At 51.7% G+C, this 18084-nt stretch overlaps 1 protein-coding gene across 7 annotated transcripts in view; it reads left to right on the forward strand.

Moving 5' to 3' along the window:
- Window positions 1–18084, forward strand: part of PPFIA4 (PTPRF interacting protein alpha 4) — a 69511-nt gene that overhangs the window by 12443 nt on the left and 38984 nt on the right. The window contains exon 1 of one of the 7 annotated variants that reach the window (XM_068918143.1): window positions 2529–2639. The exons of the other annotated variants lie outside the window; for them this stretch is intronic. The gene's annotated coding sequence lies outside the window, so the exon portion shown is untranslated. Of the gene's footprint in view, window positions 1–2528; window positions 2640–18084 lie in introns of those variants that run through there. 7 annotated transcript variants of the gene reach the window in all.

Raw genomic sequence — 18084 nt, forward strand, 5'->3', positions numbered from 1 at the left:
GGGATCTCCAGCCCATTAGCTGGGGAAATAGGCTGCATCACCTGACTATTTTTGCTGCCTACTTGCTTTTCTTGTGTGTCTGGTGCTCAGGAAGGGAACTGGAGAAGGAAGGCTGCTCTACCCAAGCCAACGAGGCCTTAGCCTGGGTTTTGAGAGACTTGGATTTTGTTTTTAGCTGCAGACTCGTGCGTGGCTGTGCTCGAGGGCTTTTTTTCCTGCAGCAACTGGAGCTACAGCTGGTTTAAGCTAATAAGTTGGAATGTGCACTGCAGTGACTGAGGAGCCAGCAGAGGTTTTTCCACTGCTGCCCCTGCTACCATTGCAGCAGGGAGACCCAGTAACACTGTTCCAGCTGCTGCTGCAAAATCTGGTTCTCTGGTTGTCACCTGGGGATTGTAGCACTTCTGATGAGGGAAATTCTGAGGTTCCCTCTCACTTAGGGTAGCTGCTTCTGCAGTAGGTGGGGGCAACCCAAGGTGCCATCAATAGTTCAAGTGCATCAGTGGAAAAAGACCAAAGAGCTTCTTGGTTCATAGTAAGACCCTGTTGTAGTGGCTGGCATCTCCTGTTGTCCCAGCCTTAGGGCTGGGAGCCCATGGCAACAATGCCGTGCCAGGGTTTAACCTACTTTAAGGTGAGGGCAAAGCTTCTCATGAGATGAGAGCTCATTTTGCAGATCTTTAGACCTAGGTGGCTCATTTCCGTTGTGTTCTTTCCCTACTGAGATGCTGCAGATTACTCTGTGTTGCTGGGCTGTAAAGGGTAACTTGTGTCCAGTGTCCCTGAGGATGGGGAGCCACGTGAGCCCCTTCCTTGGCCTGCTTTGGGGAGAGGGGTTGTGCCAGGCTGGGTGGAGGGCTTGCTGTGTCCACTCCTACCCCTCTGTAGCCCACAGTGTGGAGATGCTTTGCCAAGGTCCCAGAGGGCCCTTGCAACGGAGAAGCAACCTGTCTGCTTGGCAGTTTAGCTGGAGACTTGCGTTTTCTGTGGATGAGTTACTGCTTGTTGGCACCAAGTCATATTGCAGAGCTGCTTTCTGAAGATATCGCCCTCACTATGCTGTGTCTTTCACTTTGCATGCATGTCTGGTGTTTCTTTTGGGAGGCTGATTCTGCTGTTCTTTGCTTTCTTCAACCCTCATCTCCCTCATCCCTAAGGATTGGAGTCTTGTCAGACCTCAACATGGCCCCTGCCTAGTCCCATTCCCAGAGGAGAACATCTGGCTTACCGTCAGGAGCCATGTCTCACTCCTCCGCATGGTCCCACCAGGCATCTGCTTTCCCCTCTACCTTGTGGTCCTTTTCAGCTTGAGGGGCTTGCTGGGAGGTGCTGAGGCTGTGAAGAGCATGTGGGCGCTTGTAACCTATAGTGAGTGAGGTCCTCGCTGGCTTCCCATGGGCTCTCTTGTCCTAGGGGATCCCAAAACATGCACTCCCATTAGGGGGGATGCAAAGCAGTGGCTCTGAGTTGCGGTGCATCCCTTTATCCTCCTCATGCCAGGACTCTCTGTTTACTTGTGGCCTGCCAGGTAACAGGGCTTGATGGTGGAATGACAAGACCAGCCCAGATGCTACCATATTCCTGTACAATGCAAAGACACATGGGGTGCATTTTGGAGCTAGGCTTCTTATCCACCTGTGAGATGTGGGTAAAGGAAGGAGAAGGGCTTGCCAGCTGTCCCTGGGAGAAGGAAAAGAGGTGGGAAATCACAGGCATCAAGAACTGAACAGCCCCACGCACCACGGACTGATTGCTGAGATTGCTGAATCTAGCAGCCCAGGCACACTCTGCAGAGAGAAAATGCTATGTTATTGCTGGGCACAACGTTGCCTGGAGTGCATGTAGCTATGACTGTGAGTCATGCTTGGGCCATGCTTGGGTACCTGCTCTGGCTCACGGTGCTCTCCATGTGCTGCTCACAGTGCTTGGTGCTGGCCAAGAATGTGCCACCTCAACTACTGCACATGCACATGGCCTCTGCTCAGGAGCTGTGTGCTTGCGTAGTTTCTCCTTCCAGGAAGGATTTCGGTTTTACTTTGTGCTCTGAGGCCTTTTTTTTGGTGGTGGTGAGATGGGCTCTGTAAGTGAGGAGATCCCAGCTGAATAGTCCATTGAGGAAGCTGCTAATTTGAAGACATGTCTGTAATAATTAAATCATTATCTGGAGGGAAGTTGGGAACAGATACCCAGAACGAGACTAATTAAAATCCAAACCCAGGATGACTCAAGCTCCAGGCTAGAGCGCAGCAGAGTCTGCTGGGGATGTCTTCATGTGTAATTGCTTTTCACAACATCAGTCCCACTAGAAAATCTGTCTGTCCCTCTTAAGAGAGCAAGATTGACTCAGAAACCCTCCTGTCTTATCCTGTCCCACGTTTCCCAGACCAGGCACAGCTAGAGGAGGGCCACACACTGCATACAGAGCACAGCAGGTGCTGAGACCCAATTTGGGAGGGTATTTGGGTCTTGGGCCTTGGGAACTGAATTTCTCCATATCTCTTGAAGATTTGGTCCTTATCTCTTTCAGCCCTCATCCTTGGCCAACGCTCTTTGGAAATCCTGTGAGAACAAGGAGCAAGGCAGGCTAGTATCCATGTCTCCTCCATGCACAGAAGGATTTCTGCCTTGGACCTGCTAAGGTACTATGGGGACCCAGTGCCTGGGAGGAACATGGATCAGGCTACAGGGAGAGATGAGTCTTATGCTTATGCTCTCCATCCAGGATGGGAAGATCCTGGGAGAGGTTTTTATGTTTTGCGTCACCTGTAAGGCAGCAATGCAGTGCTGGATATGGACCTGGCCCTTGAGTTATCCTTGCATGTCGGCTCTGAGTGAGACCAAACAGATGAAGATGGCTCTGCTGAGCTGAGATGTGGTGGGCAGCAGATGCAGTTGTGACTCTTGAGAGGAAAAAGAGTCCTCCTACAGCCCTTCATGTTGTCACATGGAGATAGTGGTGGGATATCTGCAGGGTGGGTGTTAACATGCATACGAAGAGGTGGCATGAGTGCTTTGTCTGAGCCTAGGTAAGCCTGATGTCCTTTATCTCCTTCAGCAGGGCCAAACCCTTTGGAAAGGGTTTGCAAAGGGTTTAAAGGGTTTATTTTGCTTAAAAATCTCATCTTCTATTTTCAGAGTCTAGTCAAGGAGATGTTGGGTGTGGGGTTAATTCAGTGCTTTTGAGCTCCCTGCACTGGATGGCTGTTCACACCAGGGAGGTCTTACTGCTCTGGCTTCATTGTTTGAAGATCCTAACATGAATATTAATGAGGTGAAACACAGCAGCAAGCATCGCTTCGAACAGGCTGGCCTAGAATTGCTGTATTATTGCAGCAAGGAAGGGGCTGCAACTGTCCAAACCAGGTCACTTCCTAAATTGATTAAGTGGAATCAGTGCATTTGCCTAGTGCAGAGAAGGTCAGGCAAGCTCTGTCTGTCAGGTGTGCATGTGCTGAGCATTGCTCGGCAAATGCCTCTGTATCAGCACGGCAAGTAAAGCTCATCTCAGGTGGGCTGGTGTGTGTGTGGAGCATTCGAGCTGGGAAAGATCGAAGGAGGGTACGGTGCCGGAGACTGGGCAGGGAGCCACTTCTGCTCAGGTGAGTATCCCACCGACCCCTGACATACAGGTTTTTTTCCCCAGTGTTGCCTTGGAGGGACTGCAGTGTTGCTGTAGCACAGCAGCTGGCACTGCATCAGTGATGTGGTGGGTCTCGGGGACAGGCTGCTACAGGCTGCACCATCCGTAGGCCAGTGCTGGTGGAGCTGGGTGGAAGTAGCTGGTGTCTGCTTGGCTGCCTGGCCTAGCAGCCACAGAGACTGGGGACTACAGGATGCCCAGGGTCCAAAACAAGTGAAAAACTTAAAGTTGTCTGCAAAACTTTTAAAGGATTGGCTTGGCTGCCATGCGTGGGTCATCTGTGGAGAGGGATGGAGGGACAATGTGTGGTGCTTGCAGGGCTCCTGGGATGCTGTTCCTTACCCTGCCATGCTGGCCAGATACTTTCCCAGGCAGGGGGATTGGCAGCCTGTCCTTCAGGAGAACAATCCGCACTGTGTTCCTGCCTCCTTTTCCTGCTGTATTGCTTTTCCCCCAAACCTAACCGTCCTCTCCTCTCCGTTCAGCACCAGCACTTCAAGTAACCCTGCAGTGTGGCTTATTGGAGTCAAGCGGGGCTGTAGAAGTGCAAATACAGCTCGTGGGTCCTTGTTCTGTCCCTGCAGAGTTGGCAACTCAGTATCTGTCTCCTGACCTCTTAATTTGCCTATTCATTCCACTTATACAGCTCTCACCCTCATTCCTGTGATGCCCTCTTGTGTTAGCAGCGTTCTTAAAATGGGGAGTCCTTGGTGTCCTGCAAACCCATCTCGTTGGTGCTCCTAACCCTGCATGTGTCCTGTCAGCTCGGGAGCTTTAATAAGCTGCTTGTTTTTAATAGAGAGGATGCATGATATTGTCATCTCAGACAGCAGACGTGTTGCCACATGTTGGGTTCATCCCCTAGCCCTCACCCCCCACCCCCCCAGGGATTTTAAGGTTTCCTGGCCATCACATTTCCAAGTGCCCGTAGGATCGCTGCTCAAACTGAGAGACCAGCATGGAAACAGCCGTGCCTGCATCTTTCCTAGCTGGTTGGGCACCAACAGAATTACCTACGCTTTATTTGTTTAAAAGCAAGCTAAGCTGCAAATGCACTTCTCCCCTTTCCTGGTGATGTCTCACATCAATCAGGTCAAATCCTCCTCTCACCTAATCCCAGCCAGGCTGGTTCACTGGATCATCCCTGCTGTGAGTGCTTGGCCATGAGGTTGCTTCCCACTTACCTCCTTCCAGCAGTGTCACTGCCCTGGGAAATGGGTTAAATCCAGCCAGGTTGGCACCCATCTGCAGGGCGAGATCTGCCATACAAATGTCCCTAGTGTGTCCTGGAGGTCCTTGAAGTGCTCAGGGGCAATTGCAAAGTGCTGCATTGAGGAGCTCTGTGCCAACAGGCATAACAGGGGTGGGTGCATCTTGCAAGCGGGCTGGATGCCCTTTGGGGGTGATCAATGGAAACATAGGATGGGCTGAACATGGTTGGGCCACCACCCTCACGGCCTTCTTGGGTGAGCTGGGCATGGCAGGGGAGATGCTTGGCAGCGGCCATGGACATCACGAGAAGTGTAGTGGGGATGCTCTTGGCTGCAGGGCTGTGGGGGTCCCACACAGCAGAGCTGCTGCTGGCAAGGTCACAGAGCTCACTGCATTAGTTCAGCTCCATGGAGCTGACATTTTAGGAGGGATGGAGTTGGAAATTGAGCTGAACTAATACCCAGTGCTGCCTTTTGTGATGATAAAACCTCAGATGAGAGATCTACCAGCATAGAGAAGATATGCCATCGTGGTGCAAACCATGTTACTCCCCACCCTTTCTGGAGCACTTTTGTGTTAGTTCCCTCCCTTTGTAACTTATGTGGCTTTTTCAAGTCTCCCAAAATAGGGGAATGGTGCTGGGCTGCTGCAGTTCCCTGCCATGGCTGAGTTGCAGTGTCGCACTTTAGCGATTGCCCTTCTGCAAAAGTGCGTGCCAGCTCCTGGTTCCCCCAGTTGTTCTCTTGTTCACAGCTGGACCCTCATACCTTCATGTTGTCTTTCCCTGGGTTTGGGACAAGTTGGTTGTTACCGTCACTTCCAGTTCCCCGAGCTCTGCACAAAGGAGGGCAGCACCTCAGAAGACACGAACAATGCTCCATTAATGCAACTTAAATCCCTTTTGATGGCAAGCATATGCTTTTCCCAAGGCTGGGTTGATGGAAATGTCTTCTGAGCTGTCAGGATGAGTGTTGCATTGGTGCATGTGGTCCCCAGGAAGAGCAAGGGCTTCTCTACTCCCTTCCTTGGTAACAGCGCTGGGCCGTGATCTCTGCAGGATGAAGCAGGGATTCTCTGAGTGGTGCCATGCCAAGAAGGAAAACCTAAGGTCCTGCAGAGTTCCTTATCTCGCCATGGGTCTTCTATTCCCAGAGCAATTCAATTTCTGGGAACCCTCAGAGGTTTCCAAGCCCTTCCTGAGAGCCTGGAGACTTCCCGTCACAGGGAGCTGATGCCCTGCTCTCAAGTGAGAGCCAGTCTTTTTCCATTTTGAACAGACCCTGAATGTGGGAGCTGCTGGATCCTCAGAAGGGAATGAGAGGCAGAACAGGGTGAGTGGCAGGTTATGGTGCTAACAGCCCTATTCTGAGGGATATCTCTCTGCCGTAGAATACGAGCTCAGGAAAGAGCCAAACCACTTCTTAAATGAAAACTCCCTGAGCTGGTCATCTCCGAGCAGTTTGCATATTTTTCTCAGTACATTTTTTCCTCTCCATTTTTTCTGCTGTTGACTTGAAGCTTCAATGAGAATGACCCAATTATGGGAAGCAATTAAACTTCAGTATCTCTGTGGTCTGGTGGGGCATGGCTCTGTCAAAAGCTCCCTGCTGGATCTGACAGCAGCTTGTGGCATTCACAAAAAGCCTGATTTATTCTTCCTTATCTTTTTCTGTACTTGCTCCTGCCTGGATTTCCATCACTCCCTTATCTTTCATTTGTGGGATGCTACCAGGATGCAAACACACAGGTCCCTTTTGAGAGGAAGGGAAACTTCCTGGTGAGCATCTCCTTCCCCACCAGGAGCCTTCAGAGAGGAGTTCCCAGCTATGAGTACTTTGAGGCTGGCGTTACTTATTCCATGCGTGGGCTTGAATCTATCTGTCTTGGTATCCCATGTTACAGTGGACAAGGGTTTAATGTTAATTCCTTGCTTGTACCCGGGAAGGAGATCTTAATGCGACAGCAGGCGTTTAAAATGCCTGATTTCCAGCCTTTCTGAGAGCCAAGACAGCCCTGGCTGAATGGCTACAACCTATGAAGTGAGCCTTTCCCAGAACACAGGCCGGGAGCTGTGGTCCCTGGAGGCAACTGGACTGTGCTATCCAGGAGAAGTGAGCTCCAGCTGGAGATTTTTCTGTGGCTGGGTATTTTTAAAGTGCTCCTTGTGGATTCTCCGATGGCTAATAAGGGTTGAGCTGATTCCACAGTTCTTTCAAAGGGGAGCTGCTTGGATTTCCTTTCTCGACCCATTTCTCAAAGCTCATAGGAGCATAGCAGCTTTGGGGTCTCCACCTTGCTGTCACAGTGAGAGCAGAGCGTAGTCCTCTGCATCAAGGTGTTTGGGGACATGCAAGGGTAGAGATATCACAGAAACTTTGTTCCTGAAAAGAAACAAGGCTTAAAATGAGAGAGTGACAGCTGCAGATGAAGCCTTCATGCACTACCCCGCCAGCTGGGGACTGCATTTGCTGCTCTTTTCACCCCTTGCTGCAGTGCCTGGCGGCTGTGTGCCAGGCGAGCTTCATCTGCAGACTCGTTTTGTGTTAACGACGCGTGTGGGCCGAGGATGCGGACTTGCTTGATGCAGGCTAGAAAGAGGCAGGCAGCGCTCTAGTGTCTGCACTTGCCCCTGGCTGCCTTTTAAATGTCACTGTCCTCAAATGTCCCCACGCGGCTGCCTCAGCCTGTGTCGCTTGCCGTAAACGGCAGGGATGATCCTCCAGGAGCTGACACTCGGTGTACTGGTCTCTCCCCGCCTAGTAGGCATGCTGGCACCATAAGACGTATGCAGGAGTGATAGCAGAGTTATTCTGGCCAAAGTTTTGGGCAGGCTGGGGCTGTGGTGCAGTTCATGTCCATCTCTTCCTCTGCCCACCCCATACTGGCACTGGTCCTGCCCTCCATCTCCTCTGCCAGGTTCATCTACCCCCTCCAAACCGTGTGGGGAGATGGCCAAAAGGCCAGGGCATCGTGGCTTGGCCAGGGAGGGTTGTGGTTATTCCCTGGCATGCAGCTGCTCAGGAAGAAGAGCAAGCTTTGGCCAGGCAGGGATTTAACCCCACCATCCTGCCTTGCCCTACCAGGAGCTGAGCAAAGGCAGCTCTGAGATCTCATCCCTCCCAGCTGTGTCAGCAGACGTGTTTCCGGAGGGGTGGGAATACACAGGGTACGTCTCCTTTTCTTCTGTGGATGTTGCAGAACTGTTATGATCGTGGAGCTGGCTCGGTCCCTATTGCACAGAGCCAAGTAGCACATCAGTCTCCCCGCTCCCCACCAAGGAGTCTCTGCAGCTGGGCGTAAGCTGTTTAGAATTAGCTCTGCCATCAGCAAAGAGATTAAATGACTTGCTAAATCAAAACCCAAAAGGGGAATGATGTCAGCCTGCACTTAGCGTAAGGAAGGGAAAGTGGAAGAGATGAATACAAGGAAGAGCCCCCACCTCTCCCGAGTGCCCAAAACCACCTGAGCTGCCTCTGGGGTCATCCAGTGCCCAAACCAAGGTCTCGTTGTGCTTCTTGGGTAGGAAGGACTAAAACTTCCCATGTGATGGAGGAAGGCAATGTCCGGATGTATCTGGGGATAGCCCTTGGATTGCCGACAGGCGGGATGGGAGGGTCTGGAGAGTCGGGAGGGCTCAGGGTGCTGATCTCCTCGCAGTTATCTCTGCTCATGCGCTAATTGTTTTGTTGCTAGGGAACCCTATCCATTTTGGCAGTGAAGTCCTTCAGAGGTCACATGGCAAGTGCATCTTCCCTTTCGCCATCGCAGCAGTCCCTCAGTCCTTGCAAAGCAGTTGCCCTCTGCCAGCTGCCCCTTCACCTCCCCGTCAGCTTCATCTCTGGCTCATCCACTGCAAGTGTGGCCTGCCTGATGAAGCATTTCATTGCTGCTGTCTGTCCACCTGTATGTTGGTTGGGGTTTGTAATAATAACGCAGCTCTGTGGTTTTCATGTTCCTTATGCTGCAGCCCAAAATGTGGTAGCTGGTGAACTGCTGAGCTCTGGAGGTCTCCCTATGTTGTGGATTGTGCTGAAGGACTTCACTTCTTGTTTTTCGCGTTCAGGTTGTATTGGCTGTGAAAATCCCCAGGATGTGATGCAGGGATGTGTTCCTGAGTCTGCAGGCAGTCTAGGCTGGAGCTAGAAGTGGTAGGCACTTCCCCGCTCTGTTCTGTGCTAGCTCTGAATATCCAATAATACTTCTGAAATTTCACATAAAAGGCCTGGCTTGCCTCTTCTTTGGCTCTCCAAATTACCTAGCTGGACTCTTTCTCGATGCCACTCAAAATTTGCAGTCTGGTGAAGACAGAAGGAGAATGGCAAAATGCTTAAAAATTGCCTGAGCAGGGCAGGCAAGCTGGGTGCTGCTCCATGCCCTGGAGAACTCATTTAGCAGATTTCCCTCTCTGAAATATGCAGAGGCAAGAGCCAAATTTTATAATGCAAAATGGCCAGGGCAAATGTTGGCAATGGTTATAATTTCTGAGGCTCATTGCACGAAGGTCTCTTCTCAGGGATGGGGCTTGGGGTGATGGGGCTTGGTGCAGAAGAGATGCCAGTGAGCTGGGCAGTGCAGCAGAAACTCCACATCTTGGGGAGATGAGCCAAGCATGGACTTTGCCATGGGGTTTCCTTACAACCCGTGTCCCCGTGAGCTGGGTGTGCAAGGATTGCCGGCAAGCCCGAGCTGCCTGCTGTGATGTAGGTACAAGGGCCCAGATGGGTGAAGAGGCACTGCTACATCTTTTCTCAGGGCTTGAGTGTGTCCATGGTGCAGAGCTCCACAGCCCCACTTTGTGCCGATGACTCTTCCCTTGTCGCTGAATAAATTAGCAACTGCATATGCTCCTAGTGTGTGATTAAGCAGGGCAGGGGCTGGTTTGCCAGTGAGGAGGATGGTCCCTGGCTCTGCAGTGTGAGGCTCCCAGATGAAATAACTCTGTGTCAAAAGCGTTGTGGGGGCAGGACAGGTGCATCCACGGCAAAACTCCAAGTAAGATCACAAAATCTCCAACCATCGCTCCGGGTCTTGGCTAGCACCTAGCATTGCACCCTGGGCTCTGCGCTTTGATCCTCACTGCTGAGAGCGACTCAAAATTTCCCTTTGCCAGTGGGGAAACTGAGGCACAAAGACTCACTTTCCCAAAGGCAAGGGGACTTTGTAACAATGCTGCACCTGTGAGAAACACAGGCTTTTCTCTCCATGATTGTAGACTGTTTCCCCATGGCTTTTGCCCTCTCAGAGAAGTCTGCATCCACCTTGGACTGGAAATCAGCTTGACTGCTGGGGTCCTAGTGCTCGCCTTCAGTTCAGAGACTTCCAGGGACTGGTTCACCTTGACATGTTGCTTTTAGAAGAGCCATAGCAATTGCATTTCCTTCTGCTGCTTGTTTAAACTGACCTCAAGTCAAGCAGAAGTCAAAGGAGAATCCAGCTTTGTCCTAACTGAGGACTGGTTCTGGTTCTGAGGGCTGACGTTCTGGTTGCAAAGTTATAGAAAAAAAGCAGAAAACAGCCTTGTGCTTTCAGGGAATCAGGGATGGCAAGCGGACTGGCTTATTTAAAAAGGAAATGATTGTAACCAGCATTGCAGCCTGTGGCTTTCTGCATCGTGTTGGTTCCTGTTAGTGCCCTGTCCTCATCTTGGTAGGTGAATTTGACTGCAGACCGCATCCTGGAAGAGGGATTTGTGCTTGGTGTCGTGCATCAAGCAAGCCTGTTCTCCCCCCTTCCAGGGAGGACAGCTCACAGTGCAAACTCTTCTGTGGTTTCATGACCACTCGCCCTCTACAGAAATCCTTATTTCTCCAGTGTTGCTGGCAGTCCCGTCATTTGAGCAATGATGCCGGGTTTCTGCGGAAATCTGCCACAAAATGTTATTGGTGCAGGTAACTGGATATCACATGCTGGTTATATGGTTTGGGGGGGTTGCTTAGCATTTCTAGTGGTCCTGAGTAACCCCTTCAGCCTGCAGGCTGCTGGACCAGCTCTGCAACAGGATGAAATCCAGCTTGTAGGCATATTATTGTGACTATATTCTCTTGCTTCACCAGCACGCTTGCTGGGCTCCCATATGAACTCTTGGCCATACTTGGCTTTAGCAGTAGCTTCAGACATGTCATCCTCTCTCCCGTCAGTCAGGTTTTGGGCTGTTGCAGGCCCAGAGATCGGATTCAAAGGTGAGTCTGGGCTTGCTGAGTGTATTCTCCAGGCTTTGGGATCCCACTTGTCAGTGGGACCATGTGGTTTGGAGCCCTTCCAGTTCTCTTTCCCATCTGTCATCTTACCCCAAAGTGCAAAGGCAGAAGGTTTGCATGTTGGCATGTCTGTAACCCAGCATTCCCTCCCCTTACCCAGTTCCTGCTAGCAATAAACAGAGATTGCGTCTTTCTCTGGGGTCAATTTAGGACACTTAACCCATTTTGCGTTCTCAAACAGGGAAACTGAGTCAGGAACCATAATGTGACCGATATAACACTCTCCAGCGGGTTATGCTTTGGATGCAGTGCCAAAGCTCTGTTAAGAGCATTCACCGTCGTCTGCACTGCGCGCCCTGTGCCCGCGCGGGAGGGTCTGATAGAGATTTCGGCTGATCGTCTGATGAGCTTTTTGTTGCGGAACAATTGCATTTCTGCACAATGGCAAGGAGCAGGTGGTTTTCTGAAAATACCCACTGGAAGTTGTGTGTAATGCCTTCCCCTCCCACAGGGAACTATAAATATCAGTTGAATACTAACACTTCTCCCTGCAAAGAAATAGCCAGATCTGGACATTTTTCTTCCCTCTTTCTCCTCTGACTTAGTTAGTGGCTTAAGGCAAGCAAAGGCTGAGGGTGGGAACCTCTTTTGAGTTTTGGAGCAAACCTTCACAGCAGAAGTGTGACTGTTAAGGTAAGATACTGGGAGTAGCTGTCATCTTACTGCTTGCAGGGTCCTTTCCTATTTTCTGTCCCCACACTTTAAAGACACCCGCTGCTTCCTGCCACCTTTGAGATAGGGTCCAAAGCCTGGAGATACACATCCTTGCAGCATCCTATCTCCAGCAAGGGGCAGGTTGGATTTTGTCCCCCGGGGAGTAAAGGACACATTGCTGTAGGCACAGGGACCCTGGGTGATTTCCGCATGTGGCATGTGAACATGGCAAAAAGCCTTTACTCTCACCTCTGATTGTCCACTTGCATCTGACCTGCTAGCCTGTGGGCTGCACAGGCAGCGAGCCTCAGATCAGAGTTTGCTCCTGGATGTCAGGGCTCGCAGGGAGCCTGGCATTCGAGCGAGCCCTTGCAGCAGCGAGCCAAGGTTTACCCCAGGCAATGCACCCTGCTCCCTCAGTCTCCAGCTCTGGGGCTACCGCTGCCTGCTGTGATATGAGTACTGAGGCCCAGACGGGTGAAGATGGGTACTGGGACCTGAACAGAGGAGGAGGCACCTCTGTAATTTTTCTCAGGGCTTGAATGCATTTGTAGCAGAAGTCTCAGCAGCCCTTCTTCGTGCCAGTGTCTTTGCCTGCAAATCCCTCTCACACTTTGATAAAGTGGATCCAGTCCTTAATTATTTTTGCTGCTAAAACCTGGCACCTTATTTCTAGCCAGAATGCCCCATTTCCCTTATTGTCCCTGGGTGTCCTGGCCACAGGCTATCCCTGGCACCAGACAGGTACCATCTGCTTGGAACCCTGCCATCAGCAGGGCCGCATTAAGGAACGTGGATCCACCATAACCATATGGGCCCCATGGTATATTGGATCATCCTTGTCTTTCTCAGGGGACTGGAGGTCCCCTGAGGCCATGGTGCATGCCAGCGAGGCCTCTGAGGCAAGGGAGTAAAGCAAAGGACCTGGCGAGAGATGCTGGGATGCGGCTGGACCTGCTGTTTGCTTCTGTTATTGTAATGTAGATTTTTCCCTGTGGATCCACTGGGATGGAGTAGCCAAGGTGTTTGAGCTCACGGATGAGGGCTGCTCAGGTCCAGGCTTGTAAAACTCTTAATAAGTGCTGATATAACCTATGAAGTGTATGAATAGGGGTCCGTGCACAAGCACAGGAATGGAGGGAGGAAAGGGATGATGGAGAGGGGCCATTAGGGTCTGTGTGGCAGGGTAGGCACATGCAGAGCTCAGCCAGCCAACTTCAACTTGGACAGATATCTGCCATCGCCATGGAGCCACCAATGGCTCTCCCATGGCAGAAATGCTTCTGGAGGTTAAATCCCAGCCTATGGCCCGGACAAGCATGTGGCTGAGACATCTCTGAGACTTGCTGTGAGTGAAGATTTCCATTTCCAGACTCTGCACTTAAAATTATGGTTTCTACCCAACTGCAACCCTCTCGTTGGTCTCCAGCCTGCTGATTTCCTGGGCAGTGAGAGCAGAGCACAGCTCAGACCTGGCCTGGTCACAATGGTGCTATTGTCCTAGTGAGAAGCACTTTGAAGGCAAGCTCAGCCAGTGGCCCTGCCATGATGGGGACAGGCATCTAGGGTGCTGCAAGCAGTGGGAACCACCGGTATCTGCAAGCGGACATGTCCTTAGAGTGCTGAGAGAGGCAGGGATGAGGATGTTTTTATATCCCACTCTTTTGGGTGAGCCATCCTCTAGGGCCTGTCATGTGTGGGGTAGGAGAGCAGCAGGGGAAGGTAAGGGGGAGGACCTTCCTGGTCCTGTTGGATGGGGCTCTATAGTGTTTTGCATCCCTCAGATCAACTGGGGGAAACCATCCAGGCCTCCAGGTCTTACTGTGTTGCCTCAGCTGCACCTCGCTTCTGCCCAGTGCCCTGTGAAAGCATCCTTTCTCTCATGCCCAGGAACGATCTGCGTTTTCTCCGCCTCTAACTATCACATCTCCAACCCAGGGTAAACTGGAAGGTGGACTCCATAGCAGAGATGTTAATGGAGATGTTCTCCTTCTGCCAGCCACAACCCATCTCCATTGCTCAATGGCCATGACCTTCCTCAAGGCCAGCTGGGGAGATCGGTGGCTCAGCATGTCATGGCCCCCCCGAAACAGCATCTGGCTTCAACAACGTGGCCAGGGTGTGTCTGCATCTGTGGGAATGGCGTGAGGATATACTTGCCAGAAACATCAGGACATGACCCCTTTGCACCCTGTCCACATAATGATGCTTAACAACATCACAAGGCAAAGATGGAAGAAGAAGTGCTGCAAGAAAAAACCTATAGCAAGAAGGGATCACTGTTCTTCTTCCTCCCAGGTCTGGCCAGGAAGAGGTCAGTGCAGGGTGGTCAGGACCCTTGTCCTTGATCACTTGCTGTGCCGCAGCTCAGCCAGGCAATGTGGCCGATTGAGTGGAGGGGAGAGCCTTCTCATGCCGGTGCGCTGTGAGCCTCGGGTGCCAGCACAGTTATGGACAAGGCTGCGGAGTGTGCCGGCACTGGGCTCTCCTGCCCCAACAGCGCTGCTCTTTCAAGGCCAGGTTGGGTGGCTGATGAGGATTTTCTGAGAGCGGAAAAGATCAAACTGATGTTTTTATGGGATGATCAATCTCTGAGAGCTTGCTGCCTCCGAGGTGCGTGTTAAACCGTCTTTGCCAGCTGCCTGCTGGGGTGATGATCTTGCTGACAGAGCCATGGAAGGTTTTTTTTCCTTGTCGGGGCTGAGATGAGAGGGAAGCTGTTTAGAGAAAACCCAGGAGCCTCTCTCTGCCTCGGTGCCTGGGCAGTTTTGTCCATGGATAGATGCTGGAAGTGCTTCTCATCCTGGTATAAAAGGGGTGCCAAGCAAATTGGGGTGCTCTCCAGGCCACCTATGTGGCTGCCAGTGAGAGCACTGGGTGGGTGCCACGTCCTACACCATGGGATGAGCATCCTGCCCGTGGCTTGACTCTGCAAAGTCGCACCAAGCAAATATCAGCCTGGGGGAAAAAAAAAACATTTTCCATCAGCTGCTCCATATCTGGCCGCTGTCATTGCAGACTAGCCTCTCCAAGTGGGCAGTGCATAGCCACATTATTTTGCTGTCCCAAATGGTGGCCAAAGCAACATTGGGGGAGGGGGGTTATAAAAGAAGCACGTTTTCATTGGCAACAAACCTGCTTCCAACAAGTCTGTGCCTGGCAGCCCTGCGGGACTAAAAATACCCAGCACAGGGCTAGAGCTGTGCAGTGCCTGTTTTCTCTGCTCACCAGCTGTCTCCTCGCATCCTCACTCCTCCACCCCATGATTATCCCATCAGTTAAGGCCCTCTAACCCAGACATTGGCATTTAGATAGTTTTACCAGATACAGTTGTAAAGGCTGAGATTCACAGTTACCATTTTGCTGCTAATTGCAAGTAAGCTCAGATCCTTCTGACATCCAGCACCTTTGGGCTGCTTTAGGTCTGTCCCTGCTGCTGCTGAAGTCGCAGGCAAAGTTTGCGATGCATTTGAGTTTGGGTGGTCATCCACACTCATCATCTCCAAGATGCTTAAAAGTGACCAGCTGGGCATCTAAGCCCACCAAGAAATGCCCAGTTTCACCATGTTGGGTCTGTGTCTTTTTCCCTGAACTCACAGGGGAAAAGGCATGTGAAAATGGGTGATTTTCTATTGCTCTGGGAGAATGGACAAAATTCAAAGGTTTGGGGTGGTACAGAAGTGGGAGGGATGCTTGCATCTGTCCTGATCAAAGTCATCACTAGGGAGTTGGAAGCTGATACTAGAGTTGAGCTTGTGTGCACGCTTGCTGCTGTGCACATGCACATCCCAGCACGTGTGTGTGTCCTCACACGTGTACACATCTGGGTCATCCTTGCAAGCTGCTTGTTGAACACTTCTACCTTCAAAGGGCTCCAAGATAGCAGATATCAAAGCCAGGCTGGCCCTGGCGCTCTCACTTGGCATCACAAGTGCCACCTCTGCGGCTGCCTTGATCCCAGACAACAGTGCTTCCTATTAGGCTGTGCCGTCCAAATGCTGCTGGGCTGAATGAGTGTCAGTGTCCATCTGTAGCAGTTATGGATGTAGCTGGTGCCTCCGCTGCACAGGCAGCATTTTGAGTGTGGTAGAGCATCAGTCTGGATTTACCTGTGGGGGTCATGCAGTCAGAGGGAGGCTTGAGGTGCAGCAAGGTTATAACAGGGCTTTCCTGTGCCAACCCCTCTCTGCCTTGGCACTACGCAGCCCCACAGGGACCCAGCCGGGGATGAGCATCAGGGTGTCAATAGTGCACACAGAGCCCTGAAAGCCCAAGGCTGGCCGGTTACCATGTGCCTGGGGGCTTCAGGCCAGGACAAAAGGGCTTTGGCAGCACTTTGTGGCAATAAGAAGTCTCATCCCTGTTTGTAGCGCTTCTCCAGCTGCAGTGATTTGTAGCATCTCTCCAGGAGGCCTTATACTATGGTACATATCCTCCATAGCACCAATGAATGCTGGCCCACTGTGCAAGGGGAGAACATGACTGCCCTTTCCAATGAAGACATCTCCCAAACCTGGGTGTGGAGGAGCTTTGGACCCCTAGGAGACAAGTGTTACCTGTCCTGGGAGGATAGTTTTAAGCTCTATCATACCTTTGCCGACCGTGCTCGAGAGAGGAGAACACAGATACACAGTGAAGGTAACAGGATGTAACTGTATACAGGAGCAGGTTGCAATGATGCAAAATTACGTGTGGGTTCACCCATACCCCCTGCAACTGCCCATGCATGTGTTTGGCCATGGGAGGAGCGAGAAGAAAATTAGTCCTTGGACGATGTATGGGGATGGAGGCTGTGGGGTAAATCGGTGCCTCCCCCTGCATCGTGTGGGTCCAGCCCCTTGGATTACCTCCACGGGGAGCCAGCACGGCCCAGTCTGCAGAGTCTCCTGGTGGTACCCTCAGCGTCCTGATGCCGCTCACCCCATGTGCTGCTGGCACGCAGAGCCAGTCTCACCTTTGCAGCTGGGATAAATTTCCCTCTCGGCATTGCTCCCCTCAGATTTATGGCTCAGTCCTTCCCTGCAGCATTTCCCCTCCCTGAGCTCCTGTGAATGTTCACCCCTGGGGCTGTTCCCTCCAGTTGTTGATTGATGTCTCTTAATTCACCTGTTAATTCATTCACTTCCCCGTTGGCAGGACAGGGAGACATGGCCACACAGCTGATTTTGCCATTGGCACCACATCGCATTCAGGGGCTGTCTGGCTCTCCATGGTGTAAGCCTGTTTCTCCTTGCTCAGCAGCACAACTAGAGGCACAGCAGCTAGATGGGGCATGGAAGCAGCCTGATTTAGGTTTTGCACCCAAATTAATAGGGCTTAGCCATGGGGTAAGACTGATTTCTGCTCTTCTGCCCAGAGTCTCCCGAAAGCATGAGGCATCTGCCTCCAGGAGGGCTGGCAGTGTGACCCTGCTTGTGCGTGGGTACTGCTGAGGCTGCCAGTTAGAGGACAGAGGATTGGAAAACCTTTTACCCACTCAGTTATGGGAAGGGACTCATGTCTGACTCAGTGTGGGGAGAGCTGGGGGCTGGAGCAGTCCCTTGTGTGAGTGCTCTGTGCGCTTTCCTCCTCCAGCCTCCTTTTCGCATGGATGCTGCGGGGACAGGACACCCTCAACACACAGTTATCCCAGACACCTGTATGCTAACGGCCAGAGAGGAGTGTGACCAAGCCTCAAAGACTGGGGACAGCATTACGTGCCTGCCACGGGTTTTATCCTGCTGGAGAAACATGACTTAATTACATAAAAGGGAAGGATGTGGGACAGCCACCTGTGGGACATAGTGTCCTGCCCCACGTCCCTGGCCCATGGGAGCTGGCTTTCAGTGTAACCCGCAGTGCGCTGGATGAATGTTGAGGGGCTAGTGCTATTGCCAAGGCTTCTCTATTTTTAGAGGGTTTTTTTGTGTCAAACTTCCCATCAGCTGATGAGACAATGTCATCCCAAGAACTTTGCACTCAGCTACGGTTGCCCTGGCCTTGGCAGCAGTGGTGCGTGTCAGCACGTCCGAGCGCACACGCCGTCTCCTTACGTACGCTGTCTTTGAATGGGGAGAAATGCCCCACTGTGCAACTACTCTGTTTGATATACAGGCAGAAAGCGCAGGCATTTATTCCAGCTCAAAGGTCCAGAAAAGGCTCGTGTGGCCTGTTACTGCATGCAGGTTTCACTGCGTGTGTATTTTGGTTTGGAAAGGAGGTGATATAAGGAGATTCAGACCTAGTTTCTGGCATTTTGTCTATTGCAAAGATTTTAAAAATTGCTGAATTAAGGGTGACTATCCCATAACTGGTGCTAGCCAAGCTGCCCTCACTCCAAGC

This window comes from Struthio camelus, chromosome 24, assembly GCF_040807025.1.
Source record: "Struthio camelus isolate bStrCam1 chromosome 24, bStrCam1.hap1, whole genome shotgun sequence".
NCBI lineage: Eukaryota > Metazoa > Chordata > Aves > Struthioniformes > Struthionidae > Struthio > Struthio camelus.